This window comes from Salvelinus namaycush, chromosome 1 (genome assembly GCF_016432855.1).
Source record: "Salvelinus namaycush isolate Seneca chromosome 1, SaNama_1.0, whole genome shotgun sequence".
In the NCBI taxonomy this organism is placed as follows: domain Eukaryota; kingdom Metazoa; phylum Chordata; class Actinopteri; order Salmoniformes; family Salmonidae; genus Salvelinus; species Salvelinus namaycush.
In genome coordinates this window covers 52798585-52811263 of record NC_052307.1, presented here as the reverse complement: position 1 = coordinate 52811263, position 12679 = coordinate 52798585, and the positions used below count along the sequence as shown (strand labels likewise).

Here is a 12679-nt window from a genome sequence, read left to right as displayed (position 1 = left end):
AAAAATGTAAAAGTAACACAATAAAATAACAAAAATTAGGGTATATTGCGTCATTTTTGTTATTTTATTGTGTTACTTTTATTTTTTATTTTTTTTACTTTAGTTTCATAAAAGTGCATTGATGGTTAAGGGCTTGTAAGTAAGCATTTCATGGTAAGGTCTACACTTGTTATATTCGGTGTGTGACAAATATAATTTGATTTTGATTTGAAAAAAACAACATGAGGAGATACATTTGAATCATCACGTGGTTGCTACGGAATTGGATAAATATTGAATTAGTAAATTAGTAGCCCTAAGTATATAATAGTATATAACTATAATACTAACTCTCCTAGGGGACGTTGGTGTGATTTTGAAGATGTTGTCATGATGATAAGAAATTGCTTGTTTCCATGACCATGTATTCAAAACTCTTCCCAAAGGGTATTAAAGTAGCTGTCATAATAATAAATAGTTATTCTGTGTGTGTGTCAGAAAAAAGTTCTTGAAATAGACAATTAAAATAGTTTGCACAGCACATTAGCATCAATTGGTATGTTAGCTAGGTCTGTAATCTATAAATTGGCTGAAAATAGCAATATTGCCAGGGGAAATGTAGGCTTACCTCTATTTATATTTTCTCGTCAATAATGGTCCTCCCCGTAGAATACTCGGTGAGTAGGCTAACTTTGAAAGTTCACTCTTTCTCGCTCTCTCTATTTGTCTCTCTCGTGCCTGAGGTTCCCGTTGTAAAACTAGAACCACTTTCAAATATATCAGTAACGTTACTGTAGTAGCCTACACATTTGAATTCCCATCGGGCGAATACGTTTCTGGAGCTCCGCAATGGTGATGATAGGCACATTTCAATCAGTTTACATGCGCTCCTTCTCTAGTACAGAAGGTGGCGGTAACACAATTTCTGTTTCCCTGTTTTATTCTTGTTCCCAAATACTTTATACACAAACAAAAATTCCAAAATTCTATACAAAAATTACACATATTTTTGATTGAATTTAACTATCTTATTAAAACATTAATCCGAGTGAAAAACAAAAAGAATAACATTTTCCTGAATCATTGTAATAAGATTTTTTCAGAGTGATTACAATTGCACTAGAATTGTTTTTTTATTTTGTATTATTTCATTGATATTTTTGGTATGTTTTAATATTTTATTGTTAATACCTGCGTTCTGTTTTGAATGATGTAACAATGTAAATTGTTGGCCTGTATTTTAAATTTTTAATTAAAAAAAAAAAAATTAAAACATTTACTTCCGGTTTTCGGATTTAGCCTCCAAAATAAAAGTCCGCTGTAAACGCTATGTTTATGATACAGCTTCCCATTGGTTCCTGCATTAACGCCCCACATCGAGCACCCATTGGTTCCTGCATGAACACACCAGTGTCCTCCTTACGCTTCGAACACACCGACTGTGTTATTTCGTTTTGATACACCAGAAGTACATTCGTTTCCAATGGAACGCTGCGTTTGCCTTGCGGCATTGCGTTGCAGAGGCAGTTGCAGTACGTTCTGTGTGATCAAATTGTATGCGTAGACTTGACAGAAATTAGCAAAATGTGAATGTTGATTTTTTGTTGCACACATATCCAGTAAACAAATGTGTGATAACATAATAAAAACAGTTTGATTGCATAATTTCTTTACATGTTTTATTCATTTATTTGCCAAGTATATTATTTATTCGATGACATCCACAAATTAATTGTTAGAGCCTATAATACATTTCCCTCCAAAATGCAGTTTTGGAGCAAAATGCAATAATAGTCAAGATAGCAGAGTAGGCTCTTTCAACAATGAGACCAATGTTGAGGAAGATGGTCGTGATCGCGCTGTTGGGCCGGGACCAGCCCCGCCGAAAGCGCAGGTCTGTGTGGGTCCAGAGATGGTTAAACTCCCGAAAGCAGGCAGGGGAGTTCCACCGTCTCATTCAAGAGCTTCGACTGTTTGGAGAGGAATTCCAAAGTTACTTTTGTCTGGACCGAAGCCAGTTCGATCACCTGCTCCAGATGGTTGGAGCCAGGATCGCCCGGATGGATACTAACTACCGGGAGTCCATCAGCCCAGTTGAACGCCAGGCGATTTGTCTCCGGTAAGCTACATTCTAGTACATTTTTAAAGCCTTTGATACCATAATTGATTGATATTTGATACATTGTTTTTATGTGCAACCTAGCTAGCTAAAGGGTTCTCTAGTTAATAGTCCCTATTTGACATCAGATGTACTTTTACAGAATGTTCATTAGGACTATAACTTTTCCCAAAGTTGGTTTATAATCCTTTTTTAATTATGCAATGTTACCAAATGAAAAGAAAGTTGAGGTGCCTTCTGCCCTGATGAAGGTAGGCTAGTCTTCTCCAGGACCCATTGTGTTCAAGAAAGTTAGTCATTCATTACATTCATATTGGACTCACATACACTCTTAGAGAAAAAGGTTCCAAAAGTGTCCTTCTGCTTTCCCCATAGGATAACCCTTTTTGGTTCCAGGTATAATAAATGGAACCCAATAGGGTTCTACTTGGAACCAAAGGGGGTACTACTTGGAACCAAAAAGGGATCTCCTATGGGGACAGCCGGAGAACCCTTTTAAGTAGATAGTACCATTCTTTCTTAGAGTAGAGTTGGCCTGGGCTACAGTTTATTGATATAGTCATAGACTGATTTGTACTGTTTCAAGGCATTGTTAATGATGGTTGATGAGTATTACAATGTAATTAGTAGAGCATAATAAACAGTAATGAGGTAGCTATATGAGTAGATATAATATGTGGGTGGAATTCAAGTTACACACAATATTGATCATTATTTTGAATTGTATTTCAGATTCTTGGCGACAGGGGACTCCTACAGGACCATAGGATTCAGCTTCCGAGTTGGACGGTCCACGGTGGCAGGCATTGTCCCCTCTGTGGCACAAGCCACCCGAATGACCAGAGGAGGGTAACGTGTGAGCCCACCGAATCAACCTGTCGCGAACACCAAGCGGGACGTACTTCCGTCCAGCTGGACACTGAGATGGAGTAGGCTCTGACCGAGATGCCCGCTCGATGTCCGCGTCCACCTCCCACACCACCGGTGCCACCAGACAAGGGGCCGGAAGTATGGGGGTGGGATCGATGGACCACTCCTCTGTATCATAAAGACGGGACAGTGCGTCTGCCTTAGCGTTCTGGGACCCTGGTCTATACGATATCGTAAATCTGAATCGGGCGAAAAACATGGCACACCTTGCCTGGCGAGAGTTCGGTCTCCTCGCCGCCCGGATGTACTCCAGATTACAGTGGTCAGTCCAGATGAGGAAAGGGTGTTGAGCCCCCTCAAGCCAATGTCTCCACTCCTTCAGAGCTTTTACGACAGGAAGCAACTCCCGGTCCCCCACGTTATAGTTTCTCTCCGCCGGGCTGAGCTTCCTCGAAAAAAAAGCGCAGGGGCGGAGCTTCAGTGGCGCGCTCGAGTGCTGTGAGAACACGGCTCAAATCCCAGCCTCGGATGCGTCCACCTCCACTATGAATGCCAAAGAGGGATCCGGATGAGCCAACACGGGAGCCTCGGTAAACAGAGTCCTCAAGCAACAAAACACTCTGTCCGCCTCAGCCGACCACCGCAGACGCACCGGTCCCCCCTTCAGCAGTGAGGTAATGGGAGCAGCCACCTGCCCAAAACCCCGGATAAACCTCCGGTAGTAATTGTCAAACCCTAAAAACCGCTGCACCTCCTTTACCGTGGTGGGAGTCGGCCAATTACACACGGCTGCAATGCGGTCACACTCCATCACCAACCCTGATGTGGAAATCCGATACCCCAGGAAGGAGACGGCCTGTTGGGAGAACACACATTTCTCGGCCTTGGTCATGGTCATGCTCCAACAGTCGCCCAAGTACTCTGCTACCAGAGACACATGCGCGGCGCGTGTGGCGGAATATATCAGAATGTCATCGATATAAGCCACCACACCCTGCCCGTGCAGGTCACTGAGCAGGTCACTCATAATGGCCGGATGTGGTACTAAACGCTGTCTTCCACTCATCTCCCTCCTGGATACGCACCAAGTTATACGCGCTCCTGAGATCTAGTTTGGTGAAGAAGCGTGCTCCGTGAAATGACTCAATCGCTGTAGCGATGAGAGGTAGCGGGTAACTGTACCCCACCGTAATATAATTTAGACCTCTATAGTCAATGCACGGACGCAGACCTCCCTCCTTCTTCTAAACAAAAAATAAACTCGAGGAGGCGGGTGACGTGGAGGGCCGAATGTACCACAGCCTCAGAGATTCAGAGACATATGTTTCCATAGCCACCGTCTCCTCCTGTGACAGGGGATACACGTGACTCCTGGGAAGTGCGGCGTTTACCTGGAGGTTTATCGCACAATCCCCTCGTCGATGGGGTGGTAATTTAGTCGCCCTCTTTTTACAGAAGGCGATAGCCAAATTGGCATATTCGGGGGGAATGCACACGGTGGAGATTTGGTCTGGACTCTCCACCGTCATTGCACCGATGGAAACTCCCACACACCTACCTGAGCACTCCTCTGACCACCCCTTTAGAGCCCTCTGTTAGTGGGGTTGTGAAAGGCCAACTAGGGAATCCCCAGCACCACCGGAAACGCAGGCGAACCAATGAGGAAGAGACCAATTCTCTCCTCATGACCCCCCTGCGTAACCATGTCCAGTGGAGCCGTGGCCTCCCTGACCACCCCTGACCCTAATGGTCGACTATCTAGGGAGTGCACGGGGAAGGGTTTGTCCATCTGCACCAGGGGAATCCCTAACCTATGCGTGAAACCACGGTCCATAAAATACCCCGCTGCGCCTGAATCTACTAGCGCCTTATGCTGGGAATGGGAGGAAAACTCAGGGAAAGAAATCAACACATACATGTGACCAACAGGGGGCTCTGGGTGAGCCTGGTGCTGACTCACCTGGGGTGTCCAAACAGTGCTCGGCCTGCCGTCTCAACTCCCAGACGAGTCCCTTCAGCACCGGTCGGCAGTGTGCCCTCTCCGACCACACCTAGTGCAGGAAGGGGCTCCTCCTCCGATCGCCCTCGCTGCAGCACCCCCTAACTCCATGGGGGTTGGCGCGGAGGCCCTGGGGGGGTGGAAACAACAGGACCCGATCCGGACGCCCGCGTGTAGCCAGCAAGTTGTCCAACCTTATGGATATGTCCACTAGCTGGTCCAGGGTGAGGGTGGCGTCTCTGCATGCTAGCTCCCTTTGGATGTCCTCCCGTAAACTGCACCGATAGTGGTCAATCAGGGCCCTGTCGTTCCACCCTGCGCCGGCGGCCAAGGTCCTGAACTCCAGAGCGAAGTCTTGTGCACTCCTCGTTTCCTGCCGTAAATGGAACAGACGTTCACCCGAACTCTGGGTAGTGGTCCCTCGCCGAGTCTGGTCCATCCCAGACCGCGTTGGCCCACTCCAGAGCTTTGCCTGACAGGCAGGAGACGAGGGCGTTCATGCTCTAACTTCCCGAAGGAGCCGGGTGAACGGTTCCCAGGTAAAGCTCCAGTTGGAGCAGGAACCCCTTGCACCCGGCAGCCGTCCCATCTTACTCCCTCGGGAGCGCGAGCCGAATACCGCTGGGGCCGGACGACGTCGGAGAAGGTGGTGGTGCTGATTGGAGTGTGGCTGGTGGAGGGGTAGGAAAGCCACCCCTCTCCCATCTCTCCATCGTCGACATCACTTGATCCATGGCGGTCCCCAGACGGTGGAGAACGGTGGTGTGGTGTTGCACGAGCGCGTCAGCTCCTGCTGTCCATTTAATCTGGTGCGGGATTCTGTTAGAGGTAGGTGCAGGAGGTAGGTGCAGGAGTCAGGAGCAGGAGAGCAAGGAATTCCAGTGGCACAGTCGTTTATTATAAAGTCCCAATCCAACAACAACAGGTGGGGAAACACAGCCCAAAGAAGTCGCCACAATAGGGAAAACCACGAAACACATGGAGGAGAAACCTCTACTCCTAATACAGTACCAACGGTACAACGACTGTGAGGACAAAAAAACCCTGTGGCGCAAACACGCACCCCTAACAGAGCTAACACAGCAAATAATCCCGCACAAAGACTAGCAGGCAGCGGAGGTTAATAAACTCACCAAAATTAACTAATCAGACACAGGTGATAACAAAAACAGACAGACACAAACGAAAAGGAAAAATGGATCGGTGGCAGCTAGTAGACCGGCGACGACGACCGCCGAGCACCGCCCGAACAGGGAGAGGAGCCACCTTCGGTGGAAGTCGTGACAAACAAATGGAAAGGGTAACCTAGGGTCCATACAAATAGTACAGTTTACCACCATGTTCACTCGCCTGACAAAATACAGGTGGAAAAAAAACGAATTAGGAAGAGAATGTGTTTTTACTTTCATCTTGTCTTAGATCTGCAAAGGTGTAGGGAAGAAATAAACAGATTAAGTCTAAATGAGCTATTAATAAACAACTGAAACAACTGACTATGAAAACATTATAATTTAATAAGTATTCAAGTACAGGAAAGAACATGACAGGTATGTGTGGTGTAAAAATGTTTAAAAAAATAAAACTATTGAAAGAGGTGTGTGTGCGTGTGAAAAAAAAAAAGTGTAGCCTGTAATCTGTAAGAGAACAACAAGAGCATGTATTTTTGGCACAACTGCAGACAGATACAGGGACTAGTCATAAAGCCTAGATGTAGTAGGGGAACTTCTGACATGGCCATAAAGAGCGAGAGGGCAGGGCACTGGAGATCTGAGGTACAGAGAGGAGTGAAGGAGTGGTGTGTGTGTGTGTGTGTGTGTGTGTCTGTCTCTGGGGGAAAAAAGAAAATAATGTGTAGCCATAACACAGCTAAACAAACAAACGGCCCCTGGATGTCATGGACCAGTCGATGGAACATAACTTCACAAGTTTCAACACCCTGGTTTTCAAGTGGTTTTAAATGAAAGAAATGTATTGACCTTTAGTCTCGTAAGAGACCAACAAGAGCATCTGTGAAAACTCTGTATGAGTTTATGTAACACTAATGTAACACTAAATCTATGTAACACTAATAATGAATGCTATCCTAAGACTTTATAAACAAATTACTTTATGAATAGCCTGAACTTAAACGGAACTGACTTGTGTAAAGAAAGCTACAATGAGGGAGGCCAAAACAACAAACAGATGACTCCTCTCCTCTTCCTGTCCTTCCTCTCCTCTTCCTGTCCTTCCTGTGAGCTGCTCGGCTAAATTGACTCCATCTCTGGAAGGAAAGAGAAAAACAACACATACAAGCTTAACATAATAGAACACCATAAAAGGTGAGATTTATTTCAACTAAATACTGCTTGTATAGTGTAGTTAGAGGCATAAATATTGGAACAGTGTGGTAGAGTTGGTATTACTTGCTGTTTACTCATGGAATTTGTATTTCAGAGATAAAGATGAATATGACAGGCAAATATTTAGACAGTAAACTTGTTTTGGGATATTATCTAACCTAGAAACAACAGCTATACATTTGCCTCATATTAATATTAATATTATTAATATTAATACCAATTAGCCTACATGAGTATACTGTAAAAATGACCTACTTCACTGTCGCAACACTACCTGTGATGTGGAGAAAATAAAAACGTACCATTGAACTCGGCTTCGAAAAGCTGCTGATACATTTTAACCTTGACTGCTGCTTTTCTTTGCTGTGGCAGCCTCTTCAGTATTGGCACCAGGCTCATGGCAAAGAGGGTCTCTTCATCCTCCTTCCTGTGAGCATCAGGTTGGGCTGCATCCCTCTCGACGGCTTGGAGGAGCCTCTGCTGAAATGAGTTGAGTGTATCTGGGAGCTGGTACCTCCGATGACGCCTGGTGTGACGTTGTTCCTCTTCGTTTCTCTCTCTGTTTCTCTCCACGGCCACATCCTGTTCAACGAGGTCCTCAGTGGTCACTTCTGTGAGGTTCATAATCATCTCAGGTGGTCCTAAATCCAGAGGTGCTTCCTCCATTTCATCATCTTCCATGGCGGTCATACTTGTGGATGATGTAGACGTTGTAGAGGGTCTCGCTGCACCGGTGGAGGCGATGGTCGCACTTGTAGATGACGTTGAGGGTCTTGATGCACCGGTGGCAACAACACTTGTGGATGACGTAGTAGAGGGTCTGGCTGTAAAATTGCCACTCGTTGCCCTAGGCACAATAAATGGATCCAGAAAAGAAAGAATGTGGCAGTTGCGCCAAGGCTGCTGGCCTGAAGCTGCTGACCCAGACCTCTTCTTCTCTTTCTCTGCCCTTCTCTCTCTCTGATAACTGTCCCTGAGTCCTTTCCACTTCCTCCTACAGTCTCCTTCTACATTCTGCATAAGTATAGTTATTAGATAGCTATCATGGACATGTCACCTACTGTACACATAGACCTACACACACGGTTATCTGACCAAATTATCAGGGGTACAGTAGTATCTACCATTTCTATTACTATTTATCTAGCATAAACACTCACACTCTTTCAAACATGATTATTTGGTAAAGTTATCATGGGTAGTAACTAGCATAATTTATTTGACTATTTCTTTCACACCTCATTGACTAGGTTAGCAAGCTAGGTTAGCTAGCTAGCTAACTAGCCACATCTAGCACAAGCTCACTACTAAACTGACCTGGCAATCCTACTATCGTGGACACTTGTCTACAAGCAGCATTTTTTTGTGTTTATGTCCCTGTAGCTGTCAGCAGTTGTGTCAAAAAGACACGGTTTTGAGGATACTGTGAGGATACTTACCATATAAGTTCAAAGAAGAAAAAGCCTGGAAGGGGGATAGATGACTAGAAATGATTCGGGTGACCGGTTTATGTGTGGTTTAATTGGCAGAGTAGAGGACATTGTGCATTTCAGGTAAAATAACAACTCAATGTATATATCCCAGGACCAATTAGCTAGCAACAGCAACCTCGCTAAATAGGACAAATTAGCTAGCAAGTGCAAGCTAGCTAGCTAAATTGCCATAAATGTTTAATGCTTTTAGACCTGTCCCAAAATTAATGTAATTGGTTTAGAGTTTGTTTTGATATTTTAACCTGCTTGTTGTGATCGTGTTTGGTTTGGGGGGGACAAAATAAATTTATGCACGATGGCGCATGATGGCGTAGGCGCACAGCCGGTTTGGGTTCCGTGTAAGATGCAATATATAGAATACAGTATATACATATGAGATGAGTAATGCAAGATATGTAAACATTATTAAAGTGGCATTATTAAAGTGACTAGTGTTCAATTTATTCAAGCCTGCCAATGGTTACAAGTCTGTATGTAGGCAGCAGCCTCTCTGTGTGTCACGCTCGTTGATGGAAGAATCAGACCAAGGTGCAGCGTGGTAAGCGTACATCATTTATTTTGATGAACACGAAAAAAACAATAAACCTCAACCGAACGTGAAGCTACATGCAGTGCAGAAAGCAACTACACACAAACAAGATCCCACAAACTAAAGGTGGAAAAAAGGCTGCCTAAGTATGATCCCCAATCAGAGACAACGATAGACAGCTGCCTCTGATTGGGAACCATACCCGGCCAACAAAGAAATATAAAAACTAGAATGCCCACCCAAATCACATCCTGACCTAACCAAATAGAGAAATAAAAAGACTCTCTAAGGTCAGGGCGTGACACTGTGCTAGTGATGGCTGTTTAACAGTCTGATGGCCTTGAGATAGAAGCTGTTTTTCAGTCTCTCGGCCCCAGCTTTGATGCACCTGTAATGACCTCGCCTTCTGGATGGTAGCAGGATAAACAGGCAATGGCTTGGGTGGTTGTTGTCCTTGATCATCTTTTTGGCCTTCCTGTGACATCGGGTGCTGTAAGTGTCCTGGAGGGCAGGTAGTTTGCCCCCGGTGATAAGTTGTGCAGACCGCACCACCCTCTGGAGAGCCCTGCAGTTGTGGGCGGTGCAGTTACCGTACCAGGTGGGATACAGCCCGACAGGATGCTCTAAATTGTGCATCTGTAAAAGTTTGTGAGGGTGCCACTAGGCTACCTGGGGCGGCAGGTAGCCTAGTGGTTAGAGCGTTGGACTAGTAACCGTTCTGCCCCTGAACAAGGCAGTTCCTAGGCCATCATTGAAAATAAGAATTTGTTCTCAACTGACTTGCCTAGTTAAATAAAGGTAAAAAAAATAAATATATAGCGACATTTTGCTTGTTTGGTTGCCTTGTGGAGGGAATAACTACTCTGTTTGTATTCTGCCATATTCCCAGTCGCATTGCCATGGTTAAATGCGGTGGTACGCGCTTTCAGTTTTGTGCGAATGCTGCCATCTATCCACGGTTTCTGGTTAGGGTAGGTTTTAATGGTCACAGTGGGTACAACATCTCCGATACACTTCCTTATAAAACTCACTCACAGAATCAGCGTATATGCTGATATTATTCTCTGAGGCTACCCGGAACATATCTCCGTCCGCGTGATCAAAACAATCTTGAAGCATGGATTCCAATTGGTCAGAACAGCGTTGAATAGTCCTTAGCACGGGTACTTCCTATTTGAGTTACTGCCTAGAGGAAGGGAGGAGCAAAATGGAGTCATGGTCAGATTTGCCGAAAGGGGACGGGGGAGGGCCTTGTATGCGTCGCGGAAGTCAGTGTAACGATGGCCCAGTGTTTTTCCAGTGCTACAGTCGATATGCTGATAAAATTTAGGTAGCCTTTTCCTCAAATTTGCTTTGTTACAATAAATGCAGCCTCAGGATATATGGTTTCCAGTTTTCATAAATTCCAGTGAAGATCCATCATGGTATCGGCTTGAGGGGGGGATATACACAGCTGTGACAATAACCAAAGAAAATTCTCTTGGGAGATAATACGGTCAGCATTTGATTGTGAGGAATTCTAGGTCAGGTGAACAAAAGGACTTGAGTTCCTGTATGTTGTTACAATTACACCATGAGTCGTTAATCATGAAACATACACCCCCGCCCTTCTTCCCGGAGAGATGTTTATTCCTGTCAGCGCGATGCACTGAGCATACCACGAGAGAGCCATGTTTCCGTGAAACAGAGTATGTTACAATCCCTGATGTCTCTCTGGAAAGCAACCCTTCCCCTGATTTCATCCACTTTGTTTTCTAGGGACTGAACATTAGCGAGTAATATACTCTGACTCCCTCTCCACCGGCGCTGTTGTTTTGGGTCTGCCTCTGGAATCAGTTCAAATGCCCTGGGTGGTGTGGACAAAGGATCTGCTTCGGGAATGTATTCCTGGTCGTAGTGCTGGTAAGTTGACATTGCTCTGATATTCAATAGTTATTCCCGGCTGTATGTAATAACAGTAAAGATTTTCTGGGCTAACAATGTAAGAAATAATACATTTTTAAAAATACTGCAAAGTTTCCAAAGGTCTAGAAGCGGGGCAGCCCTCTATGTCGGCACTATTTTCTGTAGCAGATGGTGAATGTGGAACTTTTGTTGCACACATATCCAGATATGCTGTGTACTATTTTGCGCTAATACACTATCGGTGTGAACAAGGCATTACCCCTCTATCACACCGACAGCCTCATTGCATTTTGGTACACCAGAAGTACATTAATTTCCAATGGAACGCTGCGTTTGCCTTGTATCATTGCGTTGCAAAGGCAGTCACAGTATGTTCTGTGTGGTGCATATCTTGGATTTATCGAACTTATGCATCAAATTATGAGTAGATGGCTTGACAGAAATGGTAGCAGAAGTTAAATGTTGAACTTTCGTTGCACACATATCCAGATGATGTGTTCCATTTTGCACAATAACGCTCTAGGTGTGATCAAGGCATAATAAAAGCCTACTGGTCAAAAATATACAATTCATATATTTTTTTATAAATAATTATTTTGATTGTATGATTCTTGTTTATTTACTGGTGCTATTCAAGGATGCCATTTTTAAATGTAATGTTTATGAAAAGTCTTACTGTATTTTTGTTGAATTGCACAAACAAATTGCATTGTACAGGAAAAACAATAGATTGTGTGTCCATAAAACCAGGGTCCAGTCTACTCACTAGAGTCCCTAGAATACAAATCAGATGAGTTTGATCAAAAAACTAGGTCATAGGAAGTGTTGCTGGACTTTTACTGTGGTCAAACGTCTTAAAATGAGGTGCCTGGACACTATATGGCACAAATATAGCACTGTACGGGAAAAACGGGGAGTACTCAGTAGGGTTTGTAGAATCTATATATGGTTTCATTTCATGGGGCTTTGAATAATACAGAGTGTTGCTGGCTTTTTACTACGCCCATTACATTGGCCACAATGCAAATCCCTTTAGTGGCGGTCGGTGCCGTTTAAAATGAGGGAGGATGATACTTTTTTTAATGAGCTTGGGCTTATTTCTATTACAGCATATTGGATGACTGTCATTCATTTGCCCAGCTCAGTGTAACATCGATAGGTTTAGGCTACTACATTTTCCATGTACCCGTCATGAGGTTGCTACAACCTAGCCCATGAATGAAGGTTTACAACGTAGGTACGTAGGCCGAGAGATTTTTGAGTAATCAAGGTGACAGACAGTGACACATTCAATACCGCCTTGCACACTCATGCCTGCATCTAGCTGATCTAGGGTGTAATCATTAGTCCAACAGTTGCAAATGAGAGTTCCTATTGGTCGTAGCGGTGCGTGGGTAAAATCACTGGGTAAGTCAAGCCCCCCCCCCCATTACAGCCTATGTG

The 12679-nt window shown here is 44.5% G+C and overlaps 1 protein-coding gene across 2 annotated transcripts in view; it reads right to left on the bottom strand.

The window, feature by feature from the left end:
• The window catches only part of LOC120045455 (tetraspanin-4-like), a 100811-nt gene extending 99956 nt beyond the window's left edge, over positions 1–855 (bottom strand). For both annotated transcript variants that reach the window (XM_038990342.1, XM_038990351.1), the window contains exon 1: positions 608–855. The gene's annotated coding sequence lies outside the window, so the exon portion shown is untranslated. The remainder of the gene's footprint in view (positions 1–607) is intronic.
• Positions 856–12679: the final 11824 nt, after the last annotated feature.